The sequence below is a fragment of the Atractosteus spatula genome, chromosome 18 (genome assembly GCF_055471065.1).
Source record: "Atractosteus spatula isolate fAtrSpa1 chromosome 18, fAtrSpa1.hap1, whole genome shotgun sequence".
Taxonomy (NCBI): Eukaryota; Metazoa; Chordata; class Actinopteri; order Semionotiformes; family Lepisosteidae; genus Atractosteus; species Atractosteus spatula.
The window spans coordinates 92793-110727 of record NC_142723.1 but is presented as its reverse complement, the minus strand read 5'-3'; the positions used below and the strand labels follow the sequence as shown (position 1 = coordinate 110727).

At 42.9% G+C, this 17935-nt stretch overlaps 1 long non-coding RNA gene and 1 pseudogene across 2 annotated transcripts; both read left to right on the top strand.

Moving 5' to 3' along the window:
* Positions 1 to 1341: 1341 nt before the first annotated feature.
* On the top strand, positions 1342 to 4368 carry LOC148818243 (uncharacterized). Its single transcript, XR_016094404.1, has 3 exons — positions 1342 to 2236; positions 2656 to 2789; positions 2998 to 4368. It is a non-coding gene; the product is annotated as an uncharacterized LOC148818243 (long non-coding RNA).
* A 9869-nt stretch (positions 4369 to 14237) lies between these two features.
* On the top strand, positions 14238 to 16462 carry LOC148818242 (methionine-R-sulfoxide reductase B1-like; annotated as a pseudogene). Its single transcript, XR_016094437.1, has 4 exons — positions 14238 to 14748; positions 15309 to 15424; positions 15750 to 15864; positions 16431 to 16462. The product of XR_016094437.1 is annotated as a methionine-R-sulfoxide reductase B1-like (transcript).
* The last annotated feature ends 1473 nt before the right edge of the window (positions 16463 to 17935 follow it).

The window sequence follows — 17935 nt, the reverse complement described above, 5'->3', positions numbered from 1 at the left end:
CGATGGCTGGAGTAGGCTTGACTTCCTTTTAAATTCGGTGAGTGACACAGCTCTTGGCCAATCACCCTGGACTTCCGTGTTCCTCCACGGAAATACCGCCCTCAACTTGAGTGACTCGGCTGTGAACAAATCACCGCGGATTTCCGCGTACCTCAGCGAAGTTACCGCCCTCACCGTGAGTGAAGCGGCACTAGGCCAATCACCACGGATTCACCAGTCTCAGCCGAGTGTCGATGCCTTTGTCCAATCAGCTCCGAGATTTCATCAGGAGGCGGGAGGGATACGGCTCTCGTCCAATCACAATTTCAGTTCCGGGAGTTTACTGAATTCCGGCGGGCGGTGACACTTCCGAGAAATGTCCAGTGGGCGGCGACAGAGATACACGAGTCTATGGCGGCGAGTCTTAAAGCGCTCTTGTTGTGCAGAGATTGGAAATCAATACAGATGATAACTGTGACTTTTCTGAAAGCAGCCCTGAAACTTAACATGTAATTGGTTGTGCTGTGTTGTAAAAATATTCTGGACTGATTTGCAAATGTATATAAAGAAAGAAGCTTAAATTAACCTTACTTTAATGAAACAGATGGTATGTTAATTTTTAATCCCATTGAAATTAACACGAAAACATATTTTTAATTGACCTAATTGTTATACATGCATATTATTATATATATATAAATGATCTGAGAAGAGTGCTGTTCGAACATTTTAAATAGATGTAAAAGTGTATTTACAGACTATATCAGCCCTTATCTTTATTAACCTGGTTTAATCTTTTTTCAGAAGTGTAAATATATTATACTATGAACTCCGATGATATTATTGATTTCCTATATATGCTCTTGTTTGTATTGCATCTCTTTATTTGCTACAATAATAAAGTTAAAAAAGAATTGCATTTTCGAGAAATGTCCACTGGGCGGCGACAGAGATACACGAGTCTACACCGGCGAGTCTTAAAGCGCCTCCGTACAGCTACATTTAAACCCATTGAAAGTAATATGAAAATATCGTTTGTATTTGAAAAAAATTATACTTGCACGATATAATAATTAACGAAATGGTGTGGGAGGAGACCCATGTCTGAACAGTTTAAAACAGATGTAAATGCGTCTGTACTGACAATTTCAAACATGTACGGACCTTATCTGCTTTTGTTTGCTATTAAACAAGATTACTTGTTTAATCTTTTTGCATAAAATATACATGTATTATCGTATGTACCCCTGACAATACTCTACGTTATATGTATTCTTGTTTTTATTGCATGTATTGTTGTTATAATTAAAAATAAAAAAGACGCGAATCGATTACGTCAAAAGGAAGTGGCCCACAGGGCTTATGGGAAATGTAGTCTCTATAGTACTCTGGACTGCGCTGTCCATGTGTTTCGCAGATTTGATTGAACGTCAGAAATAATTATACAATTTCAGCGTATTTATCGTGTCGCGGATTTCTATGTCTCTCTTACAAGACGGACTCGGCAGGAGCTGTTTCCTGCTCTCCGGAGTGAAGCTGCTCTGGGAAGAAACGAGCAAATCTTCAGACTCTTTCTAATTGAGACAACATGACAGCTGTGCCGACCTGATCTTAATTGACCTGTTGAGCCTGTTTGTGTAAAGAGCAGGAGTATTGTGTAGCCCCGATTGTGTTATGTGTACTCTAGTGTGTATTTTTTCTGTTTTCTATTTTTATTTCAGAAGTCGGACTCGGGCAGCAGCCTGTGTCTTCAGCGCTCGTCCTGCCTGGTTGATCGACTCGGCACAGAAACAAAACCCATTGCCGTCGTGTCTGTGGGTTTCTTAGCTCCGCTGTTTTGTTTGCAAACTTTTCTCCTGTGTTTATTTTGCTTTGTTAAATAAAATGTGGTTTCCAGAGCAACCGTACTACAGGAATTGTTGCAGGAGAGGGTCTGACCTCCAGCAGGTAAACAGCCGGCTTTTTTAATCTAATCGGGGAGGAAAACAGGAGCTGTAGTTCAAAACTCGTTGTCAGGAGCATCTTTGTGGATATTACATGAGTGAGGAAGAACCGTTGAGAAGCGGAGCTGGTCGTGAGTCACAGGCTGTGGAACAGGACTGTCGGGTACACACGCAGCTGGTGGAGAAATATCAGAGCACACCAGACTCACACCGCTGGGCTCACTGCACCATGAGCGAGTCCGTCGGCTGGGGTGTGTTACTGCAGGAGCGAGGAGTCTCCGGTCGCATCATGATCTGCAAGTGGAGGTGAAAAGGTAAGAGGTGGCAGCGTTGGTGCCCTGGGTCCGGATTCGTGGGGTGCTGTCTGTGTGGAGTATGCATGCTCTGCCCGTGTTCTCGTGGGTCCGGTTCCTGGGGTACTGTCTGTGTGGAGTTTGCATGCTCTGCTTAGGTTCTCGTGGGTCCGGTTCCTGGGGTGCTGTCTGTGTGGAGTTTGCATGCTCTGCCCGTGTTCTCATGGGTCCGGTTCCTGGGCTGTTGTCTGTGTGAAGCCGACTAAAGCAGTGACCTCCTTCCTCTACAGATTTTTTTTTTTATTCGGGTTGGATCATCTGCAAACTTAATTCCTTTCACATTCAGCAGTACATACACAGTTGTTAGCATAGGAGGAGTACAGAAGAGGTGACAGCAGTGCTGGGGTGTGAAACTGCCTCCATTCTTTGTAAAATTACAGGTTTCTCTGGACTGCAGTCCCCTCACACTCCGCTTAGAATGTGCGGTGCTGTTCTCTACAACAGAAGACCCTTTGTTTGAAGGAATGGGAAGCAAAAGGGAGAGTCGCAATCTCTGATACATCTAATCAAAACAGTAAGTTCTCTAAAACAACTAAAAAATTGTCATCAAATAAAAACTAATTTGCAAGTCATAGTGCACCACTTAAAAAAAAATCCCTGATCGTATCACAGTCAAGGAGAAAGCCAGGGCCCAGGCGCTGTGAGGCTGCAATGCCAACCAGTCCGTCACTCCAGGTGTCCCGACATACGAGTAAAAACCTTTCCTGTTCATCACCTGTCAGGTTTCAAGTCATCGGAGAAGGATGGGCGTCTCCAGGCCGGTCTCTGCAGCTGAGGCTCTGAGGAGCTCCTGACAGACACGAGTGGAGCTTCGCTTTCAACACCACTGTGGTCAGTAAAGGTTTAATATTCTTAAACACCGAGAGCTGGAGTTTCTCTGAACGTTATCTGCATCACAGTAGCTATGTTTCATTCACACCAGATCTCACAACACACACAAACAGTGCAAGTTAACGTGACCTTAAAAATACGTATCGTATTGTATAATATTTTTGTAAAGCAACCCGAAGGCACTGATTTTACACGTGTCGCCGTGATGTGCTGTAGAGTGGGACTGCTGGACGATGGATGGATGAGTTGGCCCTTCCTGCAGATGCAGTACTTTGACACCAGAGGGTGAAAACATTTGTAGAAAAGTCATTTTCAGATGCGTTGTGTTTTCTTGAGAGGGGGAGTCTTAATTATCCCCAAGGTGGACGTGTTTCACGGCAGCAGGCAATATGTAGAAAAGCACAGAAACTGACAATACACAGGCACATGCCCAAGCCTTCTGTTGAGACAGGGTTATGGCTGCAGGTCTAAATGAGAACTTGACCCTGTTTGTTTTCAGAGGGGCACTTTCTGTGTTCGGAGGTCAGGGATTGGAAATCGTAAAACAAAGGGTGCAGATGGTCCTCTGGGATGGAACAGGCTTTGCTCAAACATGTGACGATAAGATGTGGGGAAGGGTTAGAAGAATAGCTAGAAGAATAAGTGACCTTCTGACACTGTCTGGCAGCACTCCCTAACTCCTTCCCTCCTCTGATTCAGAGTCACACACCAGCAGAGCTGTGCACAAGTTGCAACAGTGTCAATAAGACTGATCAAACAGGATTCACACAGGACATTTACATCCACCGTCCAACTCATAGAACATTATTGAGAGACAGGCTCACTGTCTGTTCCTCAGGCTGGGACAGGAGATCACACACTGTATTATTATTGAGAGAAAGGCTTACTGTTCCTCAGGGTGGGACAGGAGATCACGCACTGTGTTATTATTGAGAGACAGGCTCACTGTTCCTCAGGGTGGGACAGGAGATCACCCTGTAAGCTGCAGCTTTATTGAGTTTCCTCTCCCAGTAGGACTAGACATTGTTCTGATTCTGGTAGGTGTGGGATACATTTGGGTCTTTGTCACCTAGTTGCTATGGCCTGATTGTGGTCTCTGAACCTGTGCTTGTCAGAGTCTGTATCTCTTTGCTGTTTCTTAGCCTGGTCAAATATCCAGCTAGATAAGATATGATTTCATTGTCCCCCGAGAGAATTTTTTATGGACACCCAGCAGTCCTGTACATTTAAATAGAATGCAAACAAAAAAAAAAAGAAGAAAAGAAGAACATTGCACATTATTCTATTACAAAAAATAAGATAAACATTGCACATCACTCTCTTGCACTTGTACAGCAGCATGTAACTTTTATAACACATCAGAAAACCTATCGCACTCAAGTGGGTTGTAACAGTCAAAAGTGTGTTGGATAGTGGAACAAAGAAATGTTTGTATCTGTTTGATTTACGTTTGGGAACCCTAAAACGTTAATAGAAGGAAGAAGTTGATTTTCAGAGTTGAGAATGTGGGAGGGATCTGATATAATTTTTCCTGCCTGTTTGATTAGGGATTTTTCCAAGATTGTCTGCAGGGAGGGATGGCATTTCATGACATTCAAAGCTGTCTGGAAGAGGCAGGTTATTTGCGATTTTAAATGAACTGATAGATGACCAAACCACACTGTAATCCCACATCTGATAATGTTCTCAATTACAGCACGGTAAAAGAGTTTAATTAATTCCTGATGAACCTCAAGCACTCTTAGTCTTCGCAGGAAATATAAGCACTACTGAACTTTGGAGCAGACACTCTCAACATGAGTAGTCCAGCACAGGTTATTGCCTATGTGTACACCTAAGTGCTTATATGAATTCACCTGAGTGATAAATTTGTTATGGATTACTACATGCTAGTGATCACCAACTGCTCTGGGATTAAAAATTATTTCTTTTATTTTTTTAACTTTGAGAATTAGGCTATTGTTGTCATACCGTTGCACAAACCTTTGGATTTCTGACATGTATACAGTTGAGCTGCTACCTCTTTGCATTAAGCCAAGAACAGCTGTATCATCTGAGAATTTGAAAACGAAGTTGCTTTGACTACTGCTTGTACAATCATTTGTATAAAGTGTGAACAGAACTGGAGAGCTCACACAGCCCTGAGGGGGCACCTGTGCTAATAGATTGTGACTTGGAAGGAGTTTTGTTGAGCTTGATATACTGTGTATGATTTGTTAAAAATGAATGGTACCATCTTATAATGTTATGGTTAACAGAGTTAGTGTGTATTGTGTGTAATGCCTGTTTAGGATTCTGTAGCATTCCAGTTGGGAGGATGTTTTTACAGAGCTCTGTGCATGGAGTATCTACAGGCTGTTTGTCCCATTTCAGTGTAATCTTGCTCAGTGACACTTCACTGCGATATAGGGCAAAGGATTCGATTGCACTTCTAAATATTTAGAGCCAATTTTATTGGGGGATTGATGTTGTAGACCCTCCTTTTACTGGCATGGAAAGCCCTGTGTGCCTTCTCTTTCAGTGACTTCACTGCAAGGAAAACTCCCAGATGAACTGATTGTCAGTCAGAGGTATGTGTAGTTGGTTGTGTTCCAAATTGTTGTTGTTCAGTGTGAAGTTGTAACTGTTTTCCTGAGATCTAGATCTCTTCTGGAAAACCAAGACTCTGGAGTCTCCAGTCGCATCATTATCTGCAGGTCTGACAGTCCTGCTCCAGCAGTGCCAGGCTCTGCTGCAGCCCCAGTACTGGGTCCAGATGGGCTATCAGTGCCCAGGTGTAAATGGGATGGGATGTGTGGTGGTTTGGTAGGAAGCCAGTCTGATTCTTATTCAGGACAATGTGCTCAGTAAGGAGAGCTGGTAATCAGATATTCAAGATAGTTCCTTTCCCAGGGTACTGTTCACACTGAAGCCCCGGTAGCTGTTAGGGTCGAATCTGTCTTCATTCTTACAGATGGGCATGATCAGTCTTTGATTCCAGGCCCCAGGGAAACAGCGAGCTGTCAGGACAAGGTTGAGGAGTTTGAGCAGGCTTTGCTGTAGGTCTGAGCTGCAGCTGAGTCAAGCGTTGTTGACTGTGTCTTGGCCACAGACCTCTTGTGGTCTGAGAGTTGTCTGTTTGTGTATGTATTTTGTAACCTTCTGCTGAAATAGCCCATGAAACACGCTCGTTTTGTGCCATGAACACGCTAGGATTGTAAATAACACTGAAGTTTAGCTCAACGTATCATTTTGTCTGGTTTAAAACGTAAAACAGTTTCAAAAGAGATGGTTTAGCATGTTGAAAGCGTGTTTTGAAAATTGAGGTTTTTGATCATTTCTCGACAGGAGCACGGCTTATGAAAAAACGCGAAATTGGGCCAAATTTCGTTTGCGAGGAAACGGGCACAGAACACTTTTCCTGCATTTCACATTCATCCTAGAGCGCAGCAAATGTATCACAAATTGTCTAGGTGTTGTTAAAACCCCAACCCTAACCCTAGCTTGAGCCCTTGCGGCGCATACCGAAAACGGCACGTTCAATAAGTGTGCCCCGTGAGATGCGCGAATGACTTCCAGATTCCTAAGAAACACTGAAAGTAGCAGCAGTACAATATTTGAAGTGTATTTAGTGTCAAGCTGATTGTACTTGCTCAGTATTTCTTATTTTGTACCCTTCTGCTGAAATAGCCCCTGAAACGCGCTCGTTCTGTGCCGTGAACACGCTAGGATTATAATAACACTGAAGTTTAGCTCAACGTATCATTTTGTCTGGTTTAAAATGTAAAACAGTTTCAAAAGAGATGGTTTAGCATGTTGAAAGTATGTTTTGAAAATTGAGGTTTTTGACCATTTTTCGACAGGCGCGCGGCTTATGAAAAAACGCGAAATTGGGCCAAATTTCGTTTGCGAGGAAACGGGCTCAGAACACTTTTCCTGCATTTCACATGCATCCTAGAGCGCAGCAAATGTATCACAAATTGTCTAGGTGTTGTTAAAACCCCAACCCTAACCCTAGCTTGAGCCCTTGCGGCGCATACCGAAAACGGCACGTTCAATAAGTGTGCCCCGTGAGATGCGCGAATGACTTCCAGATTCCTAAGAAACACTGAAAGTAGCAGCAGTACAATATTTGAAGTGTATTTAGTGTCAAGCTCATTGTAATAGGTCAGTATTTCTTATTTTGTAACCTTCTGCTGAAAAAGCCCCCGAAACGCGCTCGTTTTGAGCCGTGAAAACGCTAGGATTGTAAATAACACTGAAGTTTAGCTCAATGTATCATTTTGTCTGGTTTAAAACGTAAAACAGTTTCAAAAGAGATGGTTTAGCATGTTGAAAGTATGTTTTGAAAATTGAGGTTTTTGACCATTTCTCGACAGGCGCGCGGCTTATGAAAAAACGCGAAATTGGGCCAAATTTTGTTTGCGAGGAAACGGGCTCAGAACACTTTTCCTGCATTTCACATGCATCCTAGAGCACAGCAAATGTATCACAAATTGTCTAGGTGTTGTTAAAACCCCAACCATAATCCTAGCTTGAGCCCTTGCGGAACGTATTGAAAATGGCACGTTCAATAAGTGTGCCCCGTGAGATGCACGAATGACTTCCAGATTCCTAAGAAACACTGAAAGTAGCAGCAGTACAATATTTGAAGTGTATTTAGTGTCAAGGTGATTGTATTTGCTCAGTATTTCTTATTTTGTAACCTTCTGCTGAAATAGCCCCTGAAACGCGCTCGTTTTGAGCCGTGAAAACGCTAGGATTGTAAATAACACTGAAGTTTAGCTCAACGTATCATTTTGTCTGGTTTAAAACGTAAAACAGTTTCAAAAGAGATGGTTTAGCATGTTGAAAGTATGTTTTGAAAATTGAGGTTTTTGACCATTTTTCGACAGGTGCGCGGCTTATGAAAAAACGTGAAATTGGGCCAAATTTTGTTTGCGAGGAAACGGGCACAGAACCCTTTTCCTGCATTTCACATGCATCCTAGAGCGCAGCAAATGTATCACAAATTGTCTAGGTGTTGTTAAAACCCCAACCATAATCCTAGCTTGAGCCCTTGCGGAACATATCGAAAACGGCACGTTCAATAAGTGTGCCCCGTGAGATGCGCGAATGAATTCCAGATTCCTAAGAAAGACTGAAAGTAGGAGCAGTACAATATTTGAAGTGTATTTAGTGTCAAGCTCATTGTAATTGGTCAGTATTTCTTATTTTGTACCCTTCTGCTGAAATAGCCCCCGAAACGCGCTCGTTCTGTGCCGTGAACACGGTAGGATTGTAAATAACACTGAAGTTTAGCTCAACGTATCATTTTGTCTGGTTTAAAACGTAAAACAGTTTCAAAAGAGATGGTTTAGCATGTTGAAAGTATGTTTTGAAAGTTGAGGTTTTTGACCATTTTTCGACAGGCGCGCGTCTTATGAAAAAACGCGAAATTGGGCCAAATTTCGTTTGCGAGGAAACGGGCTAAGAACACTTTTCCTGCATTTCACATGCATCCTAGAGCGCAGCAAATGTATCACAAATTGTCTAGGTGTTGTTAAAACCCCAACCATAATCCTAGCTTGAGCCCTTGCGGAACATATTGAAAACGGCACGTTCAATAAGTGTGCCCCGTGAGATGTGCGAATGACTTCCAGATTCCTAAGAAAGACTGAAAGTAGCAGCAGTACAATATTTGAAGTGTATTTAGTGTCAAGGTGATTGTATTTGCTCAGTATTTCTTATTTTGTACCCTTCTGCTGAAATAGCCCCCGAAACGCGCTCGTTCTGTGCCGTGAACACGCTAGGATTGTAAATAACATTGAAGTTTAGCTCAACGTATCATTTTGTCTGGTTTAAAACGTAAAACAGTTTCAAAAGACATGGTTTAGCATGTTGAAAGTATGTTTTGAAAATTGAGGTTTTTGACCATTTTTCGACAGGCGCGCGGCTTATGAAAAAACGCGAAATTGGGCCAAATTTTGTTTGCGAGGAAACGGGCACAGAACCCTTTTCCTGCATTTCACATGCATCCTAGAGCGCAGCAAATGTATCACAAATTGTCTAGGTGTTGTTAAAACCCCAACCATAATCCTAGCTTGAGCCCTTGCGGAGCATATCGAAAACGGCACGTTCAATAAGTGTGCCCCGTGAGATGCGCGAATGAATTCCAGATTCCTAAGAAAGACTGAAAGTAGGAGCAGTACAATATTTGAAGTGTATTTAGTGTCAAGCTCATTGTAATTGGTCAGTATTTCTTATTTTGTAACCTTCTGCTGAAAAAGCCCCTGAAACGCGCTCGTTTTGAGCCGTGAAAACGCTAGGATTGTAAATAACACTGAAGTTTAGCTCAATGTATCATTTTGTCTGGTTTAAAACGTAAAACAGTTTCAAAAGAGATGGTTTAGCATGTTGAAAGAATGTTTTCAAAATTGAGGTTTTTGACCATTTTTCGACAGGTGCACGGCTTATGAAAAAACGCGAAATTGGGCCAAATTTCGTTTGCGAGTAAACGGGCTCAGAACACTTTTCTTGCATTTCACATGCATCCTAGAGCACAGCAAATGTATCACAAAATGTCTAGGTGTTGTTAAAACCCCAACCCTAACCCTAGCTTGAGCCCTTGCGGCGCATACCGAAAACGGCACGTTCAAGAAGTGTGCCCCGTAAGATGCGCGAATGACTTCCAGATTCCTAAGAAACACTGAAAGTAGCAGCAGTACAATATTTGAAGTGTATTTAGTGTCAAGCTGATTGTACTTGCTCAGTATTTCTTATTTTGTACCCTTCTGCTGAAATAGCCCCCGAAACGCGCTCGTTCTGTGCCGTGAACACGGTAGGATTGTAAATAACACTGAAGTTTAGCTCAACGTATCATTTTGTCTGGTTTAAAACGTAAAACAGTTTCAAAAGAGATGGTTTAGCATGTTGAAAGTATGTTTTGAAAGTTGAGGTTTTTGACCATTTTTCGACAGGCGCGCGTCTTATGAAAAAACGCGAAATTGGGCCAAATTTCATTTGCGAGGAAACGGGCTTAGAACACTTTTCCTGCATTTCACATGCATCCTAGAGCGCAGCAAATGTATCATAAATTGTCTAGGTGTTGTTAAAACCCCAACCTTAATCCTAGCTTGAGCCCTTGCGGAACATATCGAAAACGGCACGTTCAATAAGTGTGCCCCGTGAGATGCGCGAATGAATTCCAGATTCCTAAGAAAGACTGAAAGTAGGAGCAGTACAATATTTGAAGTGTATTTAGTGTCAAGCTCATTGTAATTGGTCAGTATTTCTTATTTTGTAACCTTCTGCTGAAAAAGCCCCTGAAACGCGCTCGTCTTGTGCCGTGAACACGCTAGGATTGTAAATAACACTGAAGTTTAGCTCAACGTATCATTTTGTCTGGTTTAAAACGTAAAACAGTTTCAAAAGAGATGGTTTAGAATGTTGAAAGTATGTTTTGAAAATTGAGGTTTTTGACCATTTTTCGACAGGCGCGCGGCTGATGAAAAAACGCGAAATTGGGCCACATTTTGTTTGCGAGGAAACGGGCTCAGAACACTTTTCCTGCATTTCACATGCATCCTAGAGCACAGCAAATGTATCACAAATTGTCTAGGTGTTGTTAAAACCCCAGCCCTAACCCTAGCTTGAGCCCTTGCGGCGCATACCGAAAACGGCACGTTCAATAAGTGTGCCCCGTGAGATTTGTGAATGACTTTTAGATTCCTAAGAAACACTGAAAGTAGCAGCACTACAATATTTTAAATGTATTTAGAGTCAAGCTCCTTATACTTGTTCAATAATTCTTATTTTGTACCCTTCTGCTGAAATAGCCCCTGAAACGCGCTCGTTTTGTGCCGTGAACACACTAGGATTGTAAATAACACTGAAGTTTAGCCCAACGTATCATTTTGTCTGGTTTTAATGGTGGTAGTCTGTGAATTAAAAGTTAAAGCGAGACTGAGCTGTTGATGAGGTTGGATTTATAAGCTCTGTTAATTTCTTAACAGAAACAGTTTGCTTTCAGAGTCGCAACAAGGTCACCTTGCGGTTCTTCTGGATCATGTTGGACAACAAGACAGAGTATGATCCATCCATGTCATTTCTGGTGTCCTGGTTCAAAGTCTCATAGCGTTTTCAAAGTAAGGAGCATCCCCCAGGCAAACTGTTCGCACCTCCTGTACAGGGGGTGTACAGACCCCTGACTGATCTGATTCAGTCTTGTTCAGTTAGTAAGACCCTTGCCAGTGGGTGGATTCTTTTCTAACCCTTTAATAAGTTAGAGTGTCATGGGTATTGCATTGCTTATTTTAAAAACCAAACATTTCTCTGACTTTAACTTCCTCACTGAGCAATGGAGTTCTAATAAAAGTTTTGAGGGGAGGAAGGCAGCCAAATGAATTAAGCTCAGCTCCCACAACTTACAACTAATCCTGTAATTACTGTACTTCTCTTTCCCAGATATACCACGCAGCTGCCTCTCCTCCTCCTCGCTCATTTTTGCATCCCTCTTCCAGCCCATTTCCACTTACAGCTGCCCCTTTGTTGCCTTTTCACCGAGCTTGGAGGTCCTAGCCTGCTTGTTTTATGGCCGGGAGGATTGCTCTCAGCCAGCCGGTTATGCCAAGTGTCCTCAAACTCAATAAATGTTTAGACTTCCACACAATCTTTGGCTTCCTTGTAAATCTGCAGTTAAAAAGACATTTATGTAAACCATAACACTGTTATATTGTACATCTAGGACCATGACAGTTGCAGTTTTCACAATTAATCAAATGTATCTGTCCTAATTGATTCTGGCACAGCCTACTACAGAAAACCATTACCACTTTGTGCTTTACAATCATTTTATTACTCCTCTTAATCTACACTATACAAGCAGTCTAGATGATGTGGACAAGTATGTTTCATGGCCTAATCTCATCTCTGCCTACTTCTGCCGGTGTTGACCTAGACTTCGGTGTCTTTAGGGCAGAGTGCAGGCCAGGCTATTGGACTCTGCCATCACTACAGATTAACAGCCTCGGTATTTCTCTCTTGTGCTTTTGCTTTTGAAGCCTGCTAAAATAATCTGGGCAGATGATTTTCCACAACATGACTATCTTAATTTGACTAGCTAACTGCTAGATTTGTACTGGCATGGATAGCATAGTTTTGCCTGAAATGTATATAAAAAACTAGAAACAACATTCCAACTGTTTATAGTATCTGCAAGGCTTTCCATGTATTTATATGTTCTTCATACGGTACAAAACATTTTTCCTTTGTCTATCACTCTCACAATGATGTTTGATTGCTTTGACCCCATGCTATTTTGTGCATTTTGTGGTCACATCATGGGAGATATATTCTGAACGTTTTTGTTTCAGAAGTAGGAAGTGCCACTCAGCCAAGCATTATCAGAAAGTGCTGGTAAGACAGGAGCAGCCTTAGATACTATCCAACAAACACAGTGAGGCAAGACTGGACTACACTCTGGGTGGGATGCCAGTCCATAACAATACAAGCACTCAGGGACAATTTTAGTGACACCAGTAAATACAGCCTGCTTTATTTAGAGTTTGTCCAGAACTCTCTGCTCTGGAATTGTGACACCTGCTGGGTATTAAGTGACCTTCTGTTTCAAGGTTCTCTGCCATTGCATTGGACAAATGTGATCTTGAGGAGATTGAAATGCTGGCACCTTTAACGCTCTTTTTCAGTGCTTGCTGGTGCAAGGAAATCTGACTTTGAAGAGCCTGACATGCTGAAAGAGCAAATCACATTCCTGTATAAATATAGTATATAAGAATGGGTGCATGGTTTATACACAAAGAATCATTCATGCACTCATTTATCTAAAGTGGTGTACATGAGCAAGAAAGACAAACTTGAATCGCCGGTTACTGACTGTGAACTCTCTTGAGATAAATCCTGGGGCAAATAAAAGGTTTCGTGAATTATACATTTTAGACTTTCCTGTTTCATAGATAATAACAATTGGATGGATCTTATGTCTTACCCGAGAGGGGTCTGCACACGACGCATATTAAACCCATTCTACACACTCGCTGCCCTGTGTGTAGACAACGCGTGGGGAACTCACCTGTGCAAAACCATCAAGACCGCACGAGTGCACGCGGCTCCCCCGATTTCTCTCTCTCCCTCTGACTGCGCTGCGGGGTGCCGAGAGGGTGCCAGGTTTTGGGAAAGCCTGCCTGCGGACACTTTGCTGTTGTTGTTTGGCAGAGCCCGCAGATGTTCACTGCAGTCCAGATGTGCGGCCGCGTGCTGCAGTCCGCAGAGCTACAGCCCGGTAGGCACGAGCTGAGCTCTGCAGCGGAACGGCCCTGGACATCCAAATGCACTTAGATAAAAAAACATACATTTGGAAATGGATCAGTCGTAATAAAATGAACTCACTTCTACTGAACTTCCGCCACCGCAATCTTGTTTCTCTCTTCCCTTTTTGCGAAACGAAGCACAGATTGGCAAACGCATACTGTGTATCTCCTGTGCCGTCTTTCAAAATCAAACTTAATTGAAAAAATCTATGATGCGTTTCTCTAATGAATTTTAACTTTTATGAATGCAAAAGCAATTAGTAGAACATTTTAAGCAAATAACTTATTGTTATTATTATTTGAGAGGGTCATTTTCTGTTCCTCAGGCTGTGACAGAAGATCCCAAACTGGGCTGCATCTCTAATGAGTTTTCTCCCTTCTACCCCATTAGGATTGATAGCTGTTGTGGTTTTGGCAGGTGTATATGATTGTGAAGAATGTGTATATGATTCTTGAGCGTTTCGTGCAGTGCAGCAGAAAGTGCATCTCTGTGCTTCTCCCTGTTGGCGGTAAGAGCTCAGCCTGTCCTCTCTCTTAGCCAGGTTTACCTTTGTTGTCCGGTCTGTGAGCTCTGAGCCTGTCAGGGTCTGTTTCTGCTTGTTGTCTCCCTCCTGGCCATATATATTGCCTAAGGGCCCCGGAGTATCCCTGATTTGTGCTGTGTTTGTGTGTCCCAGGGGATGAGGCAGACTTGTTTGGTTTGTGCAGCAGTTTGGTAGGTTCTGATCCAAGATGTTTTAGCAGGGCTGTTCTGAAGCTGAGGCAGTGAGAGACTGGAGAGAGAGCTGTCCAAGACCTCAATGCAAACCACACCTATCAGCTAACATCTACATTTAAACTTAAGAACACCATCACGGAGAGCATACTAACCATGTCACCGAGACACCTTAGGGATTTGATTGACAAGCCTGAGATGGGACACAGACCTCTAAAGAAAAACAAAAAAGTGATGTTGCTATACCAGCAGGTGGTGATCTCTGGTGCAACATTTTCAAAACCAGTGCACGAGTAATTGCATCACATAAACCGTGCCTTTGCACTGGCCCGATGCTGCGTCCAAAAGGTCAAACGAAAGAAGCTACGACCTTCACCTAGAAGCTATAGCCGTTTGGCAGAAGTGATGGATCATTGCCATCTAGCGTCAGTGGTTGTGTCACACGCTACAGGAGAAGCCCCCCGTCACGTGATCTGAGTGTGGCCACCTGATTCTGTGGGCTGGTAGACACTTGCAAACAGAAGACACTCGAAAGTTACGTTTCAGCTGAAATTGGAGAGTTACGGCAACCTTTTAGTTTTGCAAAATGTCTTTTTGCTCTTTCCTAGGAGACGAGATTTATAAAGATCACTTCAAGCCGGGTAAGCGGGTGCATTTTTAAATATTTTTATCTCAAGTTTGGTCGGTAACAGCCTAATGCTATATAACTAGTGCCCAGTACGTTTTCGTAACAGTGTCAGTGGGTTTAACAGACGAAGTAGCAACAAGAAGACAAAATCAAACTTCTTTTAAGCCACATCTATAAGGATAGTTATTAATAATAGGCTGCAAATAAAATAACTGAATATAAACCGTTATTAGACCGTCGGTCGATACAGGTGAAGCGAATATTTGCAAGACAGATCTCTCTTGCAGTTTTTGAAATTTTTCGTATTTTAATTTTTGGGGGACATTTTAAGAACAGTGCAAACAAGGTAGCCCGAAAAAGATGTACACAATTTTTTCCACTGATCGTTGTTTCCAAATCTTGTAAAAAATTATTAGGTTATATTAATAAATTTAATGGACGGACCGTCGTGTTTCTCACAGTGCTGTTCACACAACCCCGCAGCATATGAAACTGGCTGTGGTGTCGAGTGTCTTAACGCCTGCTCTGCGTTTCGTGCTTTTAATCAGCTGTAATGACTGCTCCTTTCTCAAGGTCTCTACCTGTGTGCGAAATGTGGCCACAAGCTGTTTTCTAGCAGGTCCAAGTATGAGCACTCATCCCTCTGGCCCGCCTTCACCGAGACCTCATCCCACCTGCGAGACATTCAGGCAAAACGCTGAGCTTGTTCGCTTTAGTCCACACGAAAGAGTTTTTTTTCTGAAAAAAAAATTAAAAATCAGATAATAACCCTATCAGATAATAAACAGTGCGTGGAATACATACAGTAATGGTTACATACGGTGCTTTATCGCCTGGCGAGTTTTGCATTATTTCAACAATGTAAAAAGGATAACGTAGGAACCCGATTTTATGCCGCAGCAATATTGTTGCGTTTCCTCAGAAAAGATTTGCTCTTTGGCAGTGGAGTGGGTGGGGCTGCTGGGGCCGTGTCCCCCCGCTGACCGCAGTGACCCCTGTGGCTCTGTGTTTTAGGTGTCTTGTGGGAAGTGTGGGAATGGACTGGGCCATGAGTTCCTGAACGATGGGCCCAAGGATGGGCTGTCCCGCTTCTGAATCTTCAGCAGCTCACTCAAGTTTGTCCCCAAAGGTATGTACTGCCCAGACCTGGCAGCTGGTGGACAAGTCCCTCTAGAAACAGAGTAGTGTTCTTGTTTGGTCACGCGGTCAGCTCGGTTATGGTGGTAGTCGTGCAGAGCGCGTCAGCCACGCCTTCATCCCCACCCACTCGCTTCCAAGTTACACAGCGCTAGGAAACCTTAACATGGGCACAGAAGAACTGTGTTCCTGTTTAAACTCTGGGAGGGTTTTCTGTACGACAGGCCTTTGCTGAAAATCTGTACCAGTGTCAAAAGTAACTATTGACAAGATCAACACGGCAGCCTGCTTTGGAATGAGAAGTGAATCGTGATCCAGAAAGCACGAGGGGAAACTATGTGGAATGGCATTTCTTTACACAAAGGGTTGTGGGAGTATGGAACAAGTTGCCCCAGCCTTGTTTTTACCCTTCAAGAAACAGCTGGAAGACTTGAGCAGGTCAATTAGCAACTATCTCCCGGTAACAGGCTGCATGGGCTGAATGGCCTCTTTCCTGTAGCGAAAGCTACAGAAGGTGGCCCGTACTCCTGCAGTGACTTGTGCTCTTTTGTTTTCCAGACAAGATGGATGGAGCAGGGAAGGGGCAGTAAGAGTGGGCTGTGGTACCCGGACAAGCAGGGGTCTTCAGGACAGGGCTGAGAGGCCCCTGTGCCTCGCTAGGGTCTGAGCAGATCATGAAGTGCTCTGGAAAAAGCCCATGTGGGACTTCCAGTGCACCGATGGGTAAATGACCATGCCAGACAGCAAGAACTGGGCTTCTGCTTTATTTTTCCACAAGGACACACACACATTTGTTTTTAATTTGTTTTCTTGGCTCCCACTCTCTTTTCTGCAACCAGCTCTGCCTAAAGGAAAGCTCATCATGGGGTGAAAGAAGACTCAGAACATAAATCTCCTGAGCTTGACGTCTAAAAGAAGGTGCTGTTTGGCTGCTTGAAAAAATTCATAGACATGATCAGGGTTTTTCTGACCAAGGACAATGGTGTAGCTGACAGAAATACCGCCCTCAACTTGAGTGACACGTTTCTGGAGCAATCGCGACGGACTTCCGTGTTCTCCCACGGAAATACCGCCCTCAACTTGAGTAAGTCGGCTCTCGACCAATCACCGTGGATTTCCGTGTACTGCAGCGAAGTTACCGCCCTCCTCATGAGGGACGGGGCACTAGGCCAATCACCATGGATTTACCTGTCTCAGTCCGAGCAACAAAGCCTTTGTCCAATCAGCGCCGAGATTTCAGCAGGAGGCGGGAGGGATACGGCTCTCGTCCAATCACACAGTTTAAATTCCGGGACTTTACTGAATTACAGCGGGAGGTGACACTTCCAAGAAATGTCCAATGGGCGGCGCCAGAGATACACGAGTCTATGGAGGTGAGTCAAAGCGCCTCCGTAAAGACTCTTCGTTATGCAGTAATTGAAAATCAATATAGATGATAACTGTGACTTTTCTGAAAGCAGCCCTGAAATGTAATAGGTATTTTGGTTATGTTGTGTTGTAAAAACATTCTGGACTGATTTGCGAATTTATATAAAGAAAGAGGCTAAAATTAACCTTACTTTAATTACACAGATGGTATGTTAATTTTTAATCCCATTGAAAATAGCATGAAAATATCTTTTTAATTGACTTAATTATTATACATGCACGTTATTATATATATATGAAGTGAAATGAAATAGATGTAAAAGTGTATTTTCAGACTATATCAGCCCTTATCTTTATTAACCTGGTTTAATCTTTTTTTCAGAAGTGTAACTATATTATACTATGTACCCCTGATGACATTATTGATATGCTGTATATACTCTTGTTTGTATTGTATCTATTTTTATTGCTACAATAAAAAAAGTTTAAAAAGAATTGCACTTTCGAGAAATTGCACACACCAACAGTGCAAGTTAATGTGACCTTAAAAATACGTATCGTATTATATAATATATTTGTGAAGCAACCCGAAGGCACTGATCTCACAGGCGTCTCCCTGATGTGCTGTAGAGTGGGACTGCTGGACGATGGATGGACGAGTCGCCCCTTCCTGCAGATGCAGTACTTTGACACCA